Source organism: Glandiceps talaboti, chromosome 14 (assembly GCF_964340395.1).
Source record: "Glandiceps talaboti chromosome 14, keGlaTala1.1, whole genome shotgun sequence".
In the NCBI taxonomy this organism is placed as follows: Eukaryota; Metazoa; Hemichordata; class Enteropneusta; family Spengelidae; genus Glandiceps; species Glandiceps talaboti.
This window is the reverse complement of record NC_135562.1, coordinates 19,523,075-19,543,386: the sequence shown is the minus strand read 5'-3', so window position 1 is coordinate 19,543,386 and position 20,312 is coordinate 19,523,075. Positions and strand designations below refer to the sequence as shown.

At 36.8% G+C, this 20,312-nt stretch overlaps 1 protein-coding gene across 1 annotated transcript in view; it reads left to right on the top strand.

The window, feature by feature from the left end:
- The first annotated feature begins 2,730 nt into the window (after positions 1–2,730).
- Positions 2,731–20,312, top strand: part of LOC144445719 (uncharacterized) — a 72,073-nt gene continuing 54,491 nt past the window's right edge. The window contains exon 1 of the mRNA XM_078135361.1: positions 2,731–2,765. The gene's annotated coding sequence lies outside the window, so the exon portion shown is untranslated. The remainder of the gene's footprint in view (positions 2,766–20,312) is intronic.

Sequence of the window (20,312 nt, the reverse complement as noted above, 5' to 3'; positions counted from 1 at the left end):
AGATTTATGTGGTACAAAGTGTCAAATTGTACAAATTTCTATACTTTTGATGATGGAAGGAGATTTCTATGGTACAAAGTGTCAAATTGTACAAATTTCTATACTTTTGATGACGGAAGGAGATTTCTATGGTACAAAGTGTCAAATTGTACACATTTCTATACTTTTGATGACGGAAGGAGATTTTTATGGTACAAAGTGTCAAATTGTACAAATTTCTATACTTTTGATGATGGAAGGAGATTTCTGTGGTACAAAGTGTCAAATTGTACAAATTTCTATACTTTTAGTGATGTTAGGAGATTTCTATGGTACAATGTGTCAAATTGTACAAATTTCTATACTTTTGATGATGGAAGGGGATTTCTGTGGTACAAAGTGTCAAATTGTACAAATTTCTATACTTTTGGTGATGTTAGGAGATTTCTATGGTACAATGTGTCAAATTGTACAAATTTCCCAGACAGTCAAAGTTCTTCAATATCTCCAAACTTTGATGTATGAAAGAAACTTCAGTCGTTTCAACATTGTAATGGCAGTTTGTAATGTTTTAAGCACCATAAAAATCAATGATGTAGAATGACTAGATAATAAATCCTGTACTTTGTGTTCACACTAGTTTGTCTTTCACATTGTGTTATGGGTTTTATCTTTTTCAGGATGTCTACATCAAGGTCAATGGGACAGACACATAAATTTGTATATCACTTTCCCACTCTGTGCTCAAACTTTGAAGCACTGTACTCTGGCATGGATCTATAGTGACACAGCACCCCTTTAATACTTCCTCAACTCCCTGGGGAGCATACAATCCATTGCAGCCATTATAAGTGCATAGGATTAAAGCATTCATGTTGTAACCTCTATCCTACCAGGTCCCCCAATTACACAACCGGGTTGACCTGAGACACATTGGTGGTTCAAATCTTGTCCAGGGACATTCAGAAAACAAACGGCTGCGGTGATACTCAAACCTGCAACCTGCAGATTCCAAGCCAGCCAGCCAGCCAGCCAGCCAGCCGCTCCAACCATCATGACTCCACAATGTATGCTTAACATGCACTGCTATGTACAACCAACAAAAGAATGTCAGTTAGAATGACAACAATTAAACTGATCTACGTCAGTACTACTTTGAAAAAATACTTGTCATTAATTGTCCACATTGTAGCACATACCAACACACTAGTTTGCCATCATATTGACATCCTGATGAGTGACCATAAAAAGACAAGTGTGGTATTTAGTAGCCTCCCTTCAGATAATTAACACTTCACGTCAACATATAGAGTACTGTTTTGTTAACAACAGAAAAGAAGGTACTACTAGTACATGAAGTATATCTATATTCTATTCTATATGTTGAAACCTGGAATCCGTGCAACTAGGGCATTATGCATGGTATTCCATAATCTGAAACCCATACTTACTTGGGTGCATTTCACCACCAGGAACACAGTCATAACAAATCAAGGAGTAAGAGTACTAAAAGTGACGTGATTACATCTTCTGGTATATGGCTGCTGAATAGATTTACTGATTGTTCTTGGCTGATTGATTATTATAGAGTTTCATTAAACTTAGTCTCGTTAAAATTTACAAAAATTTGGACATGAATCTACTAAGATATTGTAAAAGTATGTTCACATACATTTACAGACAGACAGATAGATGGATAGACAAATGGACAGACAGACATACCTCTAGAGATAGATAGATAGATAGACAGACAGACAGACAGACAGACAGACAGACAGACAGATAGATAGACACAGACAGCCAGACACAGACAAATACAGACAGATAGATAGATAGATAAATAGATAGATAGATAGATAGATAGATAGATAGATAGATAGATAGATAGATAGATAGATAAAGATAGATAGATAAATAGAGATAGATAGATAGCTATATAGATAGAGCTAGATAGCTATATAGATAGCTATATAGATATAGATAGATAGATAGATAGATAGATAGATAGATAGATAGATAGATAGATAGATAGATAGATAGATAGATAATGTGAATCTCTGTGTGACTGTGTGTAAATCTAAAATCATGTTAATTTCAATTTCAAGTAAATGTGTTTGTAAAGATAACTGAAGTGTAATTCAGAGCAACAGGAAATGTACAGACAGTCAGTATATTGACTGGGAATCGTAAAGAGATTTATAAGTTAATGTATGTATGTCATTACACTGTGTGCAACTAACCATGGGTTTATGTACAGCTACACAGCTAAAACTAGATAGAGAGAGACCCCACACATACATACTTGACAGTCCTTTATGCAAATTATGACTGAAAGAGCTCTGTCCAATCAGTGGATCTTGCCTGAGACTTAAAAATGTGGGTATTGATATGCAAATGAAGGACATGGAGTTATGACATCAGAGGGCAAAGTAAGATATTGATCAGTTCCCTGCAGGTTTTCATGGTTTGAAGTAGTCCGTATTGTCTTCCCTGGCAAGGCAAAGAAAAGGAAGCTTTGAACTAATACTGTTGGACTGGTTAACATTGGAGTGTACGGGTCATTACTACATACAGTGTTTTGTCAGTTTGACACACCGTTTCAGCTGGTGGAGTGAAGTGATTTGCGTCACTTCCGACACCTAGTAAACCAACTAGGTCTTTAGGTCAGCCTAGTTTCAAAACTTGACACAGCCGGATTCAACTTATCACCTAGAGATCTGGCCACCATAATACCACCTCTATGAGGTGACATAAGGGGCATTGTCAACCCCACACATACTACCTGGGTAAGTTGTATTTTTCATTACCTCAAGTTTGACCAACTTTGACTAATTGCTAAAGGAGTTACTAAGGTATGTGAATATCGCTAGTAAGCTAAGAGAGACTGTGTACTACCGTATGAGGACATAGTACTAGCTATGTCAATATTGGTTTGGTCACAACTACACTGAGTTGCATTACACAATGGACATGTTGCTGTGGTTGTGGTGAAGGATGATAAAGCATGTTTAGATAGTCAAGTCCAACCCAACTTCCAACTTTGAATACAGACTGAGTGACGATTTAAACACATAGGAATTTATCAAGTGGGAAGTAATATTTAACTTTGGTATAATATATATTATATATAGAGAGAGAGGGAGAGGGCAAGATGGCTGAGATAACTGAAGTAAGATTTTATGTAGTGTAGAGTTTCTTTTATGGCCTGTTATTCCACATGTCAGGATTCCAATAGCCTTCCAGCTCAGGACAAGGTAATTAAAAAACATGTCTCTGTCTTGTAAGTTGTACACAAATGTAGCTTTCCTTGATAACTGTTGCTGAGTCAGTTGGATTTCAGGGTACAAAGAGGAAAATGTTCAGTGTGTTGTCGTGGTGAAGCTATATATTATATGTGTTGATGAAGTCATGTAAAGTGGATGATGTAAAATTAAAGACTGTTTTATAGTCCTGTAGTTGATAGGTGAACTGTCTTGATGCAGTTATTTGGTTTTAGGATATTGCCAAGGTTATAGGGTTAATGGAATATCCTATATAGTCAGTTTGTCAACTGAATTGATGGGATGGGAATGGGGAAATGGTTAGCCACTATAATTTGCTGTAGTTTAGGATTGGAGGGATGGGGTGTTGGTTGAGACAGGTGTCTGTCATCTTAGCATTGTGTATGTGTGCATGTCTGTCTGTCGTATGTTTGTATGTATGTATGTATGTATGTATGTATGTATGTATGTATGTATGTATGTATGTATGTATGTATGTATGTATGTATGTATGTATGTATATATGTATGTATGTATGTATGTATGTATGTATATATGTATGTATGTATGTATGTATGTATGTATGTATGTATGTATGTATGTATGTATGTATGTATATGTATTTGTGGGTGGGTGGGTGTGTATGAGTGTGTGTGTGTGTGTGCATGCATGCATGCATGAGTGTGTGCATGCATGCGTGCGTGCGTATGTGTGTTTGTTTGTATAGGGTGGTCATTTGAGGGTTTTTAGTTTCGAAGAATACATATATGAGCTGTCTTGATAGTCAACATGATAGGGGATGACATTAAAGTATAGATTGTGCTTAGCCTTGGTAAATGTCAGTTGAGACATCTAGTTAATAATTAGGGATTTGGGTGTTGAAATCTGTCCATGGTTGTAGTCTATCCGTCCATGGTTGTAGTCTATCTGTCCATGGTTGTAGTCTATCTGACCATGGTTGTAGTCTATCTGTCCATGGTTGTAGTCTTTGCAGTAGTGTAATGTTGTAGATGTATAGTCATTAAATATGTACAGATAAAGAAATGAAAAGAGTCGTGTCAGAAGATTAAAAGGAGCTAAGAAATAAGTTGTATGATTAGATAGTTTTGTAATATTGTAGAGAGTGGGTGAAGACTTAGTAAACCATTCAATTGTACATGTGTGTCTACTGCATGCTCCTATAAGGCGTCTTACATACTCATACTTCTTCCCATGACACGCCAGCTATCATTTCTCCATACCACCAAGACAATTTATACATGTATGGAAGTAACCATGATATCTTTAAATTATAATATCAAGGCATTTTATGCTTTTGTCAAGCTTTCCGTCATCAGGCATTTACACCCAAATTTCTATAGCATCAAGGCATTTACACCCAATTTTCTATAATATCAAGGCATTTACACCCAATTTTCTATAATATCAAGGCATTTACACCCACATTTCTATAACATCAAGGTATTTACACCCAATTTTTTTAATTATAAAATCAAGGCATTTACACCCAATTTTTTTATGGCATCAAGGCGTTTACACCCAAATTTCTATAACATCAGGGCATTTACACCCTTCCAGAATTGAAATATCAGTGTACACCCTTCCAGTATTGAAATATCAGTGTACACCCTTCCAGTATTGAAATATCAGTGTACACCCTTCCAGTATTGAAATATCAGTGTACACCCTTCCAGTATTGAAATATCAGTGTACACCCTTCCAGTATTGAAATATCAGTGTACACCCTTTCCAGTATTGAAATATCAATGTACACCCTTTCCAGTATTGAATCACCTGTGAGTAAACATTATTTATTGTGTTACATTGTATGGCATGATAAATCCAGTCAAATTGATTTTTAGGTCAGCACCTTAAAATCAGCAGTCCCAAGGCAATCACAATTTCAACTTGTTACTGTATGACTTATGGATAAAATCAATCTCTAATTAACATACATAAAAATATCTAATTATTGGATTTTTTTTCTCCAATTTTCTGTGAATGCTTTGTTGGGTTGTCTGATGGGAAAAAATAATACTCCTGTTATACTTAGTGCAGCTTTAAAGTATTTTTAAAGTCACTAACATTCTTATAATGTTTATCCATGCATTTGACACCATAAAGTAAAGTCTGTTCACAAGCCAGCAATTTAAACTTACAGAAGACTTACTAGTAATAGTGATAAATAAGATTTAAATAGAGCTATTAAAATAAGGCTTTTGAAATTTGTAGACAATTCTGAAGTGGCAAACAACTGAAAATCTAAAACATATTTTAATGCTACAGATAAATTTGAAATATTAGAAATAATTTGGTAGACTTGAGAGGAATTCAAACTTTAAAAATTGCTAAATAATAGTGTTTGAAGGACAGTCTGGTTATTAAAACAAAACTCTGACATTTTTGTAGACTCCAAGAGATTTGTAGAGTCTGAGATGTTTCATCCGTACAGACATATCCTCTTTGTCCAAGGAGATGTTTTTAGTAGCTTTAGGAGTCACAAGACTATCGACGTCATAGCAACATCAGTTTACTTTGATGTGTATTATTATCAGCGATATATTGCCATGGCAACCGACTGAGGTGTCCTGAATTGTCACGCTGAATGGCAAATTGATGACAGCTTGATGAGACTCTGTTGGGTGATTTATGTTTGATGTCGTCAAGGTTACTGTCAGCGACTACATGTACTAGTAGAAGGTAACCCTTCACCTACCCTCATGTTCCAAGTACCCTTGATAAACCAATGAACAATACACAACAAATCAACTGAAATTACCCGCCTATAAATTATATGGAACACTGTCACAAGTGTTGTATTTCTACAAATTCTCAACTCAGTTGTTTTTCTTCAACTTTCATTGTCGCGGATTTAATATAGCGATTTTGATACGACCCTCTTAGTAGGTACAGTACAGTGTCTGAGCTACTTAAAAGGTCGTAACCATGGAAACAGAAGGACAAATCCAATCAAATTTATGTGGTTTTAGTTCTCACTGTTAGTAAAGTGCCTGAAAAGCTCCGTTAGATTTTATGAACTTAACTGAAACTCTTTAAGAAAAACTGTGATGGGATTCGTGGTGAAATGTTTAAAGGATTTTGACTACATAACAAGTGAAGTAAAATGAACCCATACCCCATGTCTATTTATGAGGATTATTACCATGTTGTAATAAAACATAGGGGACAATGACATGATTTTATACCAAACTTCATCCTCTCTGCCATCTACGTTTTTTTGAAACCTCTGCAAAAACTCACTGAGTTGTATTTCAAAAATTAAAAGAAAACTCCAGATTTTATGAGACGTGACTCATTTTGGAGAAAAGAATGTGGAAATTAAAAATAATGGTAATCATATGAATGTAAACTATAACAAGCAGGAATTCCACTCACATAACTATAGTACAAGTAGTAGTGTAGAAAATGTCCACTTTCTATTTGTCATACTTAAAAACTTCAATTGCATGCAGTCAGTCCGTTAGATACATGTAGTAAAATTGTGTCAATCTGATAGTATGATCATAGCTAGCATTTTTATCTGTCCATGTATGCACTAGTTATAGCCTCAATTCTTTGAAGTCGTTTCAAAGCCGTTAACTTAATGTCTTCAATCCAATAAAAGCAGCTTGGTTTGACTGTCTGAAAATCAAGCCTTCCTATTGTCACTTGGTATAGAATAACAGAACAGTAAAAAATGAAATATGACAAAACCTACCCAAGCAAGTCCAGATTTACAAATGAAACTATAAATTTCAACACAGCAGCCTCAGTTTTAGAAGGCTGACTCAAATTTTACAAGGTATTGTATTTTGTTGTCAGTTGGTTATTAGGCAATCCTCCCACTACACACAAATGTAAATCTTGTAGCCGGCTGTTGTTGTGTTAGCATCCAGTAACTGATTGCTATGTATTGTTCCCGTGTATTTGTATATGGTGGTTTCATCTGGAGAGACTGTGCCACTACAGTAAATAGTGCATCATTGTTCCTTATTGTTTATCACTTCATTCTTCAATTCATCGTCTTAAATGGATATATTTGACAAGAACCTGTTCAACTGACCAACGCATTGTGCCTCTGCTAATAAGTATCCTTTGTGTAGCCACATTCCTTTCTTGGAGAATCAATTTCAAGGATGGAAGATTGCATCTTTCTTGTCTTGTTAACTTCTCATTACCTGTCCCATTCTCACAGTTATCTTGTGTATGCCTTTACTTTGACACACACACACACACAGGCACACAGCTAGGCATATGTCATGTATGCCTTCATTTTGGCACACAGCTAGACATGCTTCGTGTATGCCTTCATTTTGACACATAGACAGTTATATGCCTTTATTTTTCCAAGACCCAAACACACCCCATAACATAGACAGTTATATTATATACATCAATGCCATTATTTTTTCTTACTCAAGCACATAACTGACATGTAGTTGGAAAATAAAGGCATACATAACTTAAACATATAACTGTCTATGATAGACAGTTGACCCAAACTTACTGCGACAACATTTACAGTTATGTTGTGTATGCTATGTCTTTACTTAACTCATGTAAACATACCATGTTGTTACATAGACAGTTATGTTATGTAAATTTGTATGCTTTTACTTTACTGATTTAAACATACCACATGACATAGACAGTTATGTTGTGTATGCCTTTATTTTCCTGAGTCAAGTAATGGAAATATACTGCATGGCATACATGTCGACAGTTATGTTGTGTATGCCTTTATTTCCAGCAACATAGACAGTTATGTTGTGTATGCCTTTATTTCCAGCAACATAGACAGTTATTAATATTATGTCATACATGCCATCATTTCCTGATCCAAATTTCCTACACACCTAATTACCAGTATGTGTTAGCAACTGGAATGGTAAACTTAATGCCTGTACCAGTCCAATGTTACCACCAGTCTGGCGCAAACACTTCACCAGCATGTCTTAGCAACTGGATGGGTTAATGCCTGTACCAATCCAATGTTACCACCAGTCTGGCATAAACACCTCACCAGCATGTCTTAGCAACTGGAACTTTGGAAGGGTTAATGCCTACACCAGCCCTTGGTTAACATCCACCAGACTGGCATGCACTGTCACCTTTTAGCTTGTGTTAGCAACTGGAAAAGTCAATGCTTGCACCAACCCAATGTTAACACCAAGCTAACACTAAGCCAACAATTTGGAAAGCAATTCTGTAATGAGTACTAACATATGAGTGTGTACACAACAGTAGAGAGAGATTTATTTTAGCACCATCATGTTAGAGGTAGAGTGAATTGACAAATATTTGAATGATTTTAATTCTTTAGATTCTTAGAATTGTTGATAGACTGTTGTCATTGTATTTTAACTAAATCCATCTAACAGACCCTGATATGTAAGTCATAAATTTACATGTACAACCACCTTTGTACATCTTTAGACATTGTTTATCTTCATTCAACATGAATATGAATTATTTCTTTACCATTTGACATACGACAATAATCAAATCTGAACACTTTTACAATGTAAGAACAAACTGTTAGACTTAGAGATAGCATTTGGTATGGATTGAACGTTTTGGTGGCATTGAACACAGCAATGGTTTCTGAGTCTGGTTGGTTGGTTTGTTGGTTGGTTGATTTAGTGATTGATTGATTGATTGATTGATTGATTGATCGATTGATTGATCAATCCTTTTGGTGGCATTGAACACATCTATGGTTTCGGAGTTTGGCATGTTGTAAATTATTTTTTGATTGATTGGATGATTGATTGATTGGTTGATTGATTGATTGATTGATTGATTGATTAATCAATCATTTTTGTGCCATTGGCCACAGCTATGGTTTTGGAGTCAGCTGTTACTGTACATTATAGATAATTTTTGATTGATTGATTAATCAGTTGATTGATTGATACATACATGTATACTACAGTATCTTGTTGCAGGGTCTTAATATCAGGTCATCACCTCAAGTGTTATTTTATCAGTGGAGTCATAAGGATTACATAGGATTATTCTTTTGTTTTAGATCAGCTTTTTCTCTAGCTCTGCCAGACAACTTTTTTTTCACACCTAGATGTTAATCCTGATCTGAACTTGTCCTTTAGCCTTAGGCTTTATCACAGACAACTAAGAAGATACTTGTCTGTGGCTTTATGAACCTCAATAAGGATATGTTAAAGAAATCCTGCAGAGTAATGTACTGCTATCTTAAGTATATATATGTAGTTCTTTTATTAACAGAGATGTAAATTTGTTACACTACATTACATGTACAATGTGGGTGATTTTGCCAACTTTAAAAAATGGTGGTTAGTATATCTCCAGTAGATTGACATCTCATAGAATATGGTTTTCTAAACATTCCAAAGTTTTTCTTTAGTTTATTAATATAATATTAATAACCACGGTATTAACAAAAAAGGTGGAATTTTTAAATATGTTTCTGTATTCTTTTGGATGGAAGGGGAGAGGAGAGTTTGTATCCAGAAAATTCCAGATGATTTACTTAAGCTTTACCATTTAACCCTCCCCCCCCCACAAATTATGCAAATGTTTGAAAATTTGTTACTTCTTAAATCTGTTTTTATCGATAACTTTGCCAAAAAAAAACCATATACCCAGTACCTGTCATATGATTGCATATATTCGGTCTTACCTTGATGACTGATGCATTGTGGGATGTTTAAAGTTATATGACCTATCAAGATAACATGTTTAGTTGTGTGTTTTTTCTTTTCTAGAATCAGTTGGCACACAGCCATGTCACTTGCTGGGAGTGGGAAGGCCTTGTAGATAAAATGATAAGCAATCAAATGTAATAATCTGATAAATTTGGTTTGAGAGAGAGAGAGAGAGAGAGAGAGAGAGAGAGAGAGAGAGAGAGAGAGAGAGAGAGAGAGAGAGAGAGAGAGAGAGAGAGAGAGAGAGAGAGAGAGAGAGAGATAGAGAGAGAGAGAGAGAGAGAGAGAGAGAGAGAGAGAACACACACATACACAAGTCAAAAGTTATAGATAATTAGAGAGAGAGAGAGAGATATGTATAGATCATGAATTAAATGATATCCTAATATTTGCAGATGTAGGAAGGTAAACATAATACTTAGACTAAACATGAGATATATTATTTTAGCAGAAAACCATAAATACATGTAGTACCAGTAAAAATCCAGGAAATAAATTTCTAAAATGAAAAATTTAGTAATTAACAAGTATAGCTACATGTATAAGTAAGTTTTGGTCTTAAAATCTATATATTAATGTACATACATGTATAACTGCGAAGACTTGTTTTTGCCTCTAAAATCCATTGATTGTTACAAAATATCCGTACCCCCTGACAGCATTTAGTGATACTGTTACACAATATGTAGACCCATCATTAGAAGTTACACTGTCATCATACTAAGAACACATGACAGGTATGGCAATACTTTCTAGGTTGCCATGCCAACAAAGTGTCATGGTATTAGCTGCACGATTCCACAATCAAAGTTGCTTGATGTCTTTTGGTTATAAGAGTGAGAGGATGACAAAATCTACCCGAGTTCTCCAGGCCTTTTCCAGGGTTTCCTAAAAATTATGGACAAAAGTAATAGATACTGTTCTCATTTCTCTGTATTTTTCCCTTCTCAATTACCAATACCAGGGTTCTGAAACCTTTCAAAAAAAAAGAAATGCTGTCGGCTGTTATTTTTTGACCATACTTCTGTAAAGCGCTATTTGTTTGAACAGCATTTAGTATTCTTTCTACTGTGTTCTGCAAAAAATTTCATGCCATTGTCAGTATGCTAGACTTTGATGACCAAAATGTCATGTTAGTGTTGCCCTATATATACATGTGTACTCAGATCACCAAATAATGTACCTTATGCATGCCAAGTTGAAAACATTTAAACAACAACAAAAAATACAGGATGTATACCCTGGTAGTTGTTTACATATCTACATCATTGGTTCTATGGTACTAAAAATGCGAGTCAAAATATTCCCAAATCATCCTTAATTTTCTTGATTTTTCATAAACTGTGTGTGCGGAGGTATAGTTGTATTATCTTCAATAGTTTTCTTAATTCAACCTGAAAATATGTGGTGGTTTGTAATGACAAGTAACAAGGCCCCTCAAGTCACTCATATTTTGCTTGGCAGAATAATACTAATATATAAAATACTAGGGAGTAAACTAGTGGTTCAAATCCGTATTTTAGATATAATCACTATATATATATATATTATTATATTATATTATATTATTCAATTTTGAGATAAATTACAAGATAACAAAACATTTTGTTTCTTTGAATTTACTTTATGTAGAAAAAATTAACATCGTTTAACCAGATCTACAGCATAAACAAATAAAGTAATTACTCTCCTTTGCACAAGGAGTACTTCTAACTTTATGAATCTTGTCAGTGTATGTTTCCCATTTGATACTTTTATATGAGACCGACAGTTTCTTTGTAATATGAAAACATTGTAGCGCTTCAAACCAGAGTTATGACATTTGATATCTAGCAGGCATCAGGGTGATGGTGCATGGCAAAGGAAAAGTTTCCGATAGCCTCACTGGATTTGAAATACATGGAATATGGAAAGTTTCTGATAACCTCCCTGGATTTGAATTGCATGGAAAAGGAAAAGGTTTCCGGTAGTCTCACTGGATTTGAAATGCATGGGAAAGGTAAAGTTTCTGGTAGTCTCACTGGATTTGAAATGCCCAAACGGAAAAGTTTCTAGTAGTCTCACTGGATTTGAAGTGCATGGGAAAGGTAAAGTTTCCGGTAGTCTCCCTGGATGTTGAATGCATGGAAAAGCAAAAGTTTCCGGTAGCCTCAGTGGATTAGAAGAGTGACTCACAAAGATCTTTTATACATGTATGGTGATAAAGAGTCAAATTTATATATAACATGACAATCAACAAATAAGGAATTAGTTAAAGGCCAGGGTTTGAATCCCTGGTTCTTGCATTAGTTTCATCTCACCGGTGGAGCCATGAGGATTACATAGGATTATTCTTTTGTTCTGAACAAAATTTTTCTATAGATTTGTCAAATAACTGTTTTTCATACCTCATATTTAATCTTTTTTTAATATGGGCCTCTAAAGAAATATAACATGGTACAACTTAAGTGATAGAATTAAGAACAAATACTAATTAAATATTGAATACTGTGTCACCTTGATAGTAAGTCCATTGTATATCAATCTCTAAGTAAAACTAATCAGTATTTACAATACAAAACTGTTTGGGTTAATTGTCCTTTTCCATGGATATTTAAAAGAAAGAATTTTAGTGACACTTGTAATAATGTAATGTTCAAATGGTGGTGTCACCTTTAACCTTGCTTTAACCCCCCCCCCCCCCCCAAAAAAAAAAGAAGTTTGCCTGAACACTTGTTACGTCATATGTGTGTATAGGCAATGGATTTTAGACTATTTATCTAAGGGGATCAAAGGAAGGAGGGATGGCAAGATGAACTATTGATTTTGTAATACTGTGTGATAAAGTCAATAAATTGTTTGTGTTCACTTGATGTACTTGTGGTGCTACTTATGTACATGTACCTATTGTTATGCATATGTATGTTATGTTGTGCACAGTAGCTAATAGTTTTCAGAACATACAGTTAGAAGAGGTAGGGGTAAATCCAAAGAGATTCAGCAGCTCAGATTCATGTAATAATATATAAATGAAGGTTATTTTGTCACAAGCAGGAACTAGAATACCTTAAGTTGTCATAATATTCTGCCTAGACTGGATTGACTTCTTAAGTAGACTGAATGTTGTCCCCAGGTGTTGATGATGTCACTTGGTTATTGACATGTACAAGTGATGGGTGGGGGAGGGTGGGGGTGGCGTCGAGGGAGAGATAGCTTTTTAAATTTACATACTTTTTTACAATCTGGTCACCATTTTACTTTGTGTTTTTTTTTCTTTAGGTTTTAGAACATTTTTGATAAAAACAGAGAAATATGGTTAAATCATAGACAATGGAAGAGCCATTCATTATCTCTGGTTTAGATGTACTGTATTACATAATCTTAGATGTGTGGTAGACTTTACACAATATCTTATCAACTGATTTTACAAAGGTTTTAGAACCTAATAGCGATGGGGAAATCTGGTAAAATTGACATCTGTTCATTGCTTGTACAGTTAGTGTTTTACTGAAAGTTTTAGAACCCCAACAATGAGAGGGATCAAGGCAAATCAGGTATTATTTCCTGTACATGGAACTAAATTACAATTATGGAAGTGTAGTAAACTACATGGAGTATTTCTTACAAATACACTACTGGGGCTTACATGCATGTATGATGAGCTAAGAGAAAGACTCATAGAAGGGTTCACACTGGACAAGTTGTGTTGACTCTGAGGCAACTCTTATCTTAATAACTTAATGTAAGATAAACAAAATAAATGTGAACAGTTAAAGTTGACCCTGTAGGCCAGGTACAAGAGGATAGTTCAAGTTTAGTTGAAAGGAACAGTTTATACAGTTTATACTGTCAAAGTTAAGAGTTACTGCTAAATAATCTGAACAAATGGAGGCTATGCTAATATTGGATAATTTTGGTTTGTGATTTATGCAGTGAACACTGTTGCCAGTCAAGTATAAAATACAATGTGAATGGGACCCCAAATCCAGTTTATCAGTTTTATGACTTATGTCCCCAAGAGTAATCACAATCACAAATTTATGATAGGTATCATAGATAATGAATACCAAATATACAAATTATGGAATAGTGATATTAAATTGGAGAATATATTGTTCATGGTTCCAAGAATCAATGACAGTACCATATATTTACTTTTGAACAAATGCAACATTTTGATCCGTCTTCTCCGGACCTTTATCATGCAATGATTGAATTATTCAGCATTGATGTCTCTCTGGACTGGTGGACTAATATATCCATAATTGATGGTAGTTGGTATGTCTATAATATATAAAAATGAAATTGATATTTTACAAAATATAAGGATCAGTAATACATGTAAGAGATTCTCAGTTTGAAACCATATTGAGTGACTTTTGCTAAGCTGTCCACTTGGCCATACTGCAGTTATGCTACATCTGAACATTTCCCTCCCCCCCCCCCCCAGCTAGCAGTACAGGTGATGACAATGTGTTAAGCTGATATAGAGGAAGGCTATTCTTTTACACCCACAAACGAATATTCTGAGGTGACCTACAAGATTAGTAATACCATTTATGTTTAAGATAAGATTTCAGAACTGTGTATAGAGATGGTGAGATCTATGGTTGCTATAGAGATGGTGAGATCTGTGGTTGTTATAGAGATGGTGAGGTCTGTGGTTGTTATAGAGATGGTGAGATCTGTGGTTGTTATAGAGATGGTGAGGTCTGTGGTTGTTATAGAGATGGTGAGATCTGTGGTTGTTATAGAGATGGTGAGATCTGTGGTTGTTATAGAGATGGGGAGATCTGTGGTTGCTATAGAGATGGTGAGATCTGTGGTTGTTATAGAGATGGTGAGATCTGTGGTTGTTATAGAGATGGTGAGATCTGTGGTTGTTACAGAGATGGTGAGATCTGTGGTTGTTATAGAGATGGTGAGATCTGTGGTTGCTATAGAGATGGTGAGATCTGTGGTTGTTATAGAGATGGTGAGATCTGTGGTTGTTATAGAGATGGTGAGATCTATGGTTGTTATAGAGATGGTGAGATCTGTGGTTGTTATAGAGATGGTGAGATCTGTGGTTGTTATAGAGATGGTGAGATCTGTGGTTGCTATAGAGATGGTGAGATCTGTGGTTGTTATAGAGATGGTGAGATCTGTGGTTGTTATAGAGATGGTGAGGTCTGTGGTTGTTATAGAGATGGTGAGATCTGTGGTTGTTATAGAGATGGTGAGATCTGTGGTTGTTATAGAGATGGTGAGATCTGTGGTTGTTATAGAGATGGTGAGGTCTGTGGTTGCTATAGAGATGGTGAGATATGTGGTTGTTATAGAGATGGTGAGATCTGTGGTTGTTATAGAGATGGTGAGATCTGTGGTTGTTATAGAGATGGTGAGATCTGTGGTTGTTATAGAGATGGTGAGGTCTGTGGTTGTTGTAGAGATGGTGAGATCTGTGGTTGTTATAGAGATGGTGAGATCTGTGGTTGTTATAGAGATGGTGGGATCTGTGGTTGCTATAGAGATGGTGGGATCTGTGGTTGCTATAGAGATGGTGAGATCTGTGGTTGCTATAGAGATGGGGAGGTCTGTGGTTGTTATAGAGATGGTGAGATCTGTGGTTGTTATAGAGATGGTGAGGTCTGTGGTTGCTATAGAGATGGTGAGATATGTGGTTGTTATAGAGATGGTGAGATCTGTGGTTGTTGTAGAGATGGTGAGATCTGTGGTTGTTATAAAGATGGTGAGATCTGTGGTTGTTATAGAGATGGGGAGATCTGTGGTTGTTATAGAGATGGTGAGGTCTGTGGTTGCTATAGAGATGGTGAGATATGTGGTTGTTATAGAGATAGTGAGATCTGTGGTTGTTGTAGAGATGGTGAGATCTGTGGTTGTTATAGAGATGGTGAGATCTGTGGTTGCTATAGAGATGGTGAGATCTGTGGTTGTTATAGAGATTGTGAGATCTGTGGTTGCTATAGAGATGGTGAGATCTGTGGTTGTTATAGAGATGGTGAGATCTGTGGTTGTTATAGAGATGGTGAGATCTGTGGTTGTTATAGAGATGGTGAGATCTGTGGTTGTTATAGAGATGGTGAGGTCTGTGGTTGTTGTAGAGATGGTGAGATCTGTGGTTGTTATAGAGATGGTGAGATCTGTGGTTGTTATAGAGATGGTGGGATCTGTGGTTGCTATAGAGATGGTGGGATCTGTGGTTGCTATAGAGATGGTGAGATCTGTGGTTGCTATAGAGATGGGGAGGTCTGTGGTTGTTATAGAGATGGTGAGATCTGTGGTTGTTATAGAGATGGTGAGGTCTGTGGTTGCTATAGAGATGGTGAGATATGTGGTTGTTATAGAGATGGTGAGATCTGTGGTTGTTGTAGAGATGGTGAGATCTGTGGTTGTTATAAAGATGGTGAGATCTGTGGTTGTTATAGAGATGGGGAGATCTGTGGTTGTTATAGAGATGGTGAGGTCTGTGGTTGCTATAGAGATGGTGAGATATGTGGTTGTTATAGAGATAGTGAGATCTGTGGTTGTTGTAGAGATGGTGAGATCTGTGGTTGTTATAGAGATGGTGAGATCTGTGGTTGCTATAGAGATGGTGAGATCTGTGGTTGTTATAGAGATGGTGAGATCTGTGGTTGCTATAGAGATGGTGAGATCTGTGGTTGTTATAGAGATGGTGAGATCTGTGGTTGTTATAGAGATGGTGAGGTCTGTGGTTGTTATAGAGATGGTGAGATCTGTGGTTGTTATAGAGATGGTGAGATCTGTGGTTGTTATAGAGATGGTGAGATCTGTGGTTGTTATAGAGATGGTGAGGTCTGTGGTTGCTATAGAGATGGTGAGATATGTGGTTGTTATAGAGATGGTGAGATCTGTGGTTGTTATAGAGATGGTGAGATCTGTGGTTGTTATAGAGATGGTGAGATCTGTGGTTGTTATAGAGATGGTGAGGTCTGTGGTTGTTGTAGAGATGGTGAGATCTGTGGTTGTTATAGAGATGGTGAGATCTGTGGTTGTTATAGAGATGGTGGGATCTGTGGTTGCTATAGAGATGGTGGGATCTGTGGTTGCTATAGAGATGGTGAGATCTGTGGTTGCTATAGAGATGGGGAGGTCTGTGGTTGTTATAGAGATGGTGAGATCTGTGGTTGTTATAGAGATGGTGAGGTCTGTGGTTGCTATAGAGATGGTGAGATATGTGGTTGTTATAGAGATGGTGAGATCTGTGGTTGTTGTAGAGATGGTGAGATCTGTGGTTGTTATAAAGATGGTGAGATCTGTGGTTGTTATAGAGATGGGGAGATCTGTGGTTGTTATAGAGATGGTGAGGTCTGTGGTTGCTATAGAGATGGTGAGATATGTGGTTGTTATAGAGATAGTGAGATCTGTGGTTGTTGTAGAGATGGTGAGATCTGTGGTTGTTATAGAGATGGTGAGATCTGTGGTTGCTATAGAGATGGTGAGATCTGTGGTTGTTATAGAGATTGTGAGATCTGTGGTTGCTATAGAGATGGTGAGATCTGTGGTTGTTATAGAGATGGTGAGATCTGTGGTTGTTATAGAGATGGTGAGATCTGTGGTTGCTATAGAGATGGTGAGATCTGTGGTTGTTATAGAGATGGTGAGATCTGTGGTTGTTATAGAGATGGGGAGATCTGTGGTTGCTATAGAGATGGAGAGGTCTGTGGTTGCTATAGAGATGGTGAGATCTGTGGTTGTTATAGAGATGGTGAGATCTGTGGTTGTTATAGAGATAGTGAGATCTGTGGTTGTTATAGAGATGGTGAGATCTGTGGTTGTTATAGAGATGGTGAGATCTGTGGTTGTTATAGAGATGGGGAGATCTGTGGTTGCTATAGAGATGGTGAGATCTGTGGTTGCTATAGAGATGGTGAGATCTGTGGTTGCTATAGAGATGGTGAGATCTGTGGTTGCTATAGAGATGGTGAGATCTGTGGTTGTTATAGAGATGGTGAGATCTGTGGTTGTTATAGAGATGGTGAGATCTGTGGTTGCTATAGAGATGGTGAGATCTGTGGTTGTTATAGAGATAGTGAGATCTGTGGTTGCTATAGAGATGGTGAGATCTGTGGTTGTTATAGAGATGGTGAGATCTGTGGTTGTTATAGAGATGGTGAGATCTGTGGTTGTTATAGAGATGGTGAGATCTGTGGTTGTTGTAGAGATGGGGAGATCTGTGGTTGCTATAGAGATGGTGAGATCTGTGGTTGTTATAGAGATGGGGAGATCTATGGTTGTAGAGATGGTGAGATCTGTGGTTGTTATAGAGATGGTGAGATCTGTGGTTGTTATAGAGATGGTGAGATCTGTGGTTGTAGAGATGGGGAGATCTGTGGTTGCTATAGAGATGGTGAGATCTGTGGTTGTTGTAGAGATGGTGAGATCTGTGGTTGTTATAGAGATGGGGAGGTCTGTGGTTGTTATAGAGATGGGGAGATCTGTGGTTGTTATAGAGATGGGGAGATCTGTGGTTGTTATAGAGATGGTGAGATCTGTGGTTGTTATAGAGATGGTGACATCTGTGGTTGTTGTAGAGATGGTGAGATCTGTGGTTGTTATAGGGATGGTGAGATCTGTGGTTGTTATAGAAATGGTGAGATCTGTGGTTGTTATAGAGATGGTGAGATCTGTGGTTGTTATAGAGATGGTGAGATCTGTGGTTGTTATAAAGATGGGGAGGTCTGTGGTTGTTATAGAGATGGGGAGATCTGTAGTTGTTATGGAGATGGTGAGATCTGTGGTTGTTATAGAGATGGTGAGATCTGTGGTTGTTATAGAGATGGCGAGATCTGTGGTGGTTATAGAGATGGTGAGATCTGTGGTTGTTATAGAGATGGGGAGATCTGTGGTTGCTATAGAGATGGTGAGATCTGTGGTTGTTATAGAGATGGTGAGATCTGTGGTTGTTGTAGAGATGGTGAGATCTGTGGTTGTTATAGAGATAGTGAGATCTGTGGTTGCTATAGAGATGGTGAGATCTGTGGTTGTTATAGAGATGGTGAGATCTGTGGTTGTTATAGAGATGGTGAGATCTGTGGTTGTTATAGAGATGGGGAGATCTGTGGTTGTTATAGAGATAGTGAGATCTGTGGTTGTTATAGAGATGGTGAGATCTGTGGTTGCTATAGAGATGGTGAGATCTGTGGTTGTTATAGAGATGGTGAGATCTGTGGTTGTTATAGAAATGGTGAGATCTGTGGTTGTTATAGAGATGGTGAGATCTGTGGTTATAGAGATGGTGAGATCTGTGGTTGTTATAGAGATGGTGAGATCTGTGGTTGTTATAGAGATGGGGAGGTCTGTGGTTGTTATAGAGATGGGGAGATCTGTAGTTGTTATGGAGATGGTGAGATCTGTGGTTGTTATAGAGATGGTGAGATCTGTGGTTGTTATAGAGATGGCGAGATCTGTGGTTGTTATAGAGATGGTGAGATCTGTGGTTGTAGAGATGGTGAGATCTGTGGTTGTTATAGAGATGGGGGATCTGTGGTTGTTATAGAGATGGTGAGATCTATGGTTGTAGAGATGGTGAGATCTGTGGTTGTTATAGAGATGGGGGATCTGTGGTTGTAGAGATGGTGAGATCTGTGGTTGTAGAGATGGTGAGATCTGTGGTTGTTATAGAGATGGGGGATCTGTGGTTGTAGAGATGGTGAGATCTGTGGTTGTTATAGAGATGGGGGATCTGTGGATGTTATAGAGATGGTGAGATCTGTGGTTGTAGAGATGGTGAGATCTGTGGTTGTTATAGAGATGGTGAGATCTGTGGTTGTTATAGAGATGGTGAGATCTGTGGTTGTTATAGAGATGGTGAGATCTGTGGTTGTTATAGAGATGGTGAGATCTGTGGTTGTTATAGAGATGGGGGATCTGTGGTTGTTATAGAGATGGTGAGATCTGTGGTTGTTATAGAGATGGTGAGATCTATGGTTGTTATAGAGATGGTGAGATCTACTGTTAATAGAGATGGAGAGGTCTATTGTTAATAGACAAGGAGAGGTCTTTTCTTAATAGACATGGAGACTAATATTTTAGTTTACTTGTATGATAAAAAAAGGGGAGGGGGACATCTTTTCTCTCCCATTCCAAGTTTATGTAAAATAGGTTATGAACTCTATGTACATGTACTAGATATAAAATAGATTTCATAGTAATGAATGCACTGGTGATCACTGTAATATTGTGTATGGAATGTTGTTGTCATAGTAACTATTGCACTGATTGTAAATCATAGTTGTACTTAGGGGAATTAAAATGTCTCTAAAACTGATTTATACTTCATAAAGTAAAGTTGCTAACGGGTTGGGTGCTTGGTTCATATATCATGTACCGATACCACATTATAGTAATAATTGTGCTAGGACATACAGCTACACTGGCTGTAACT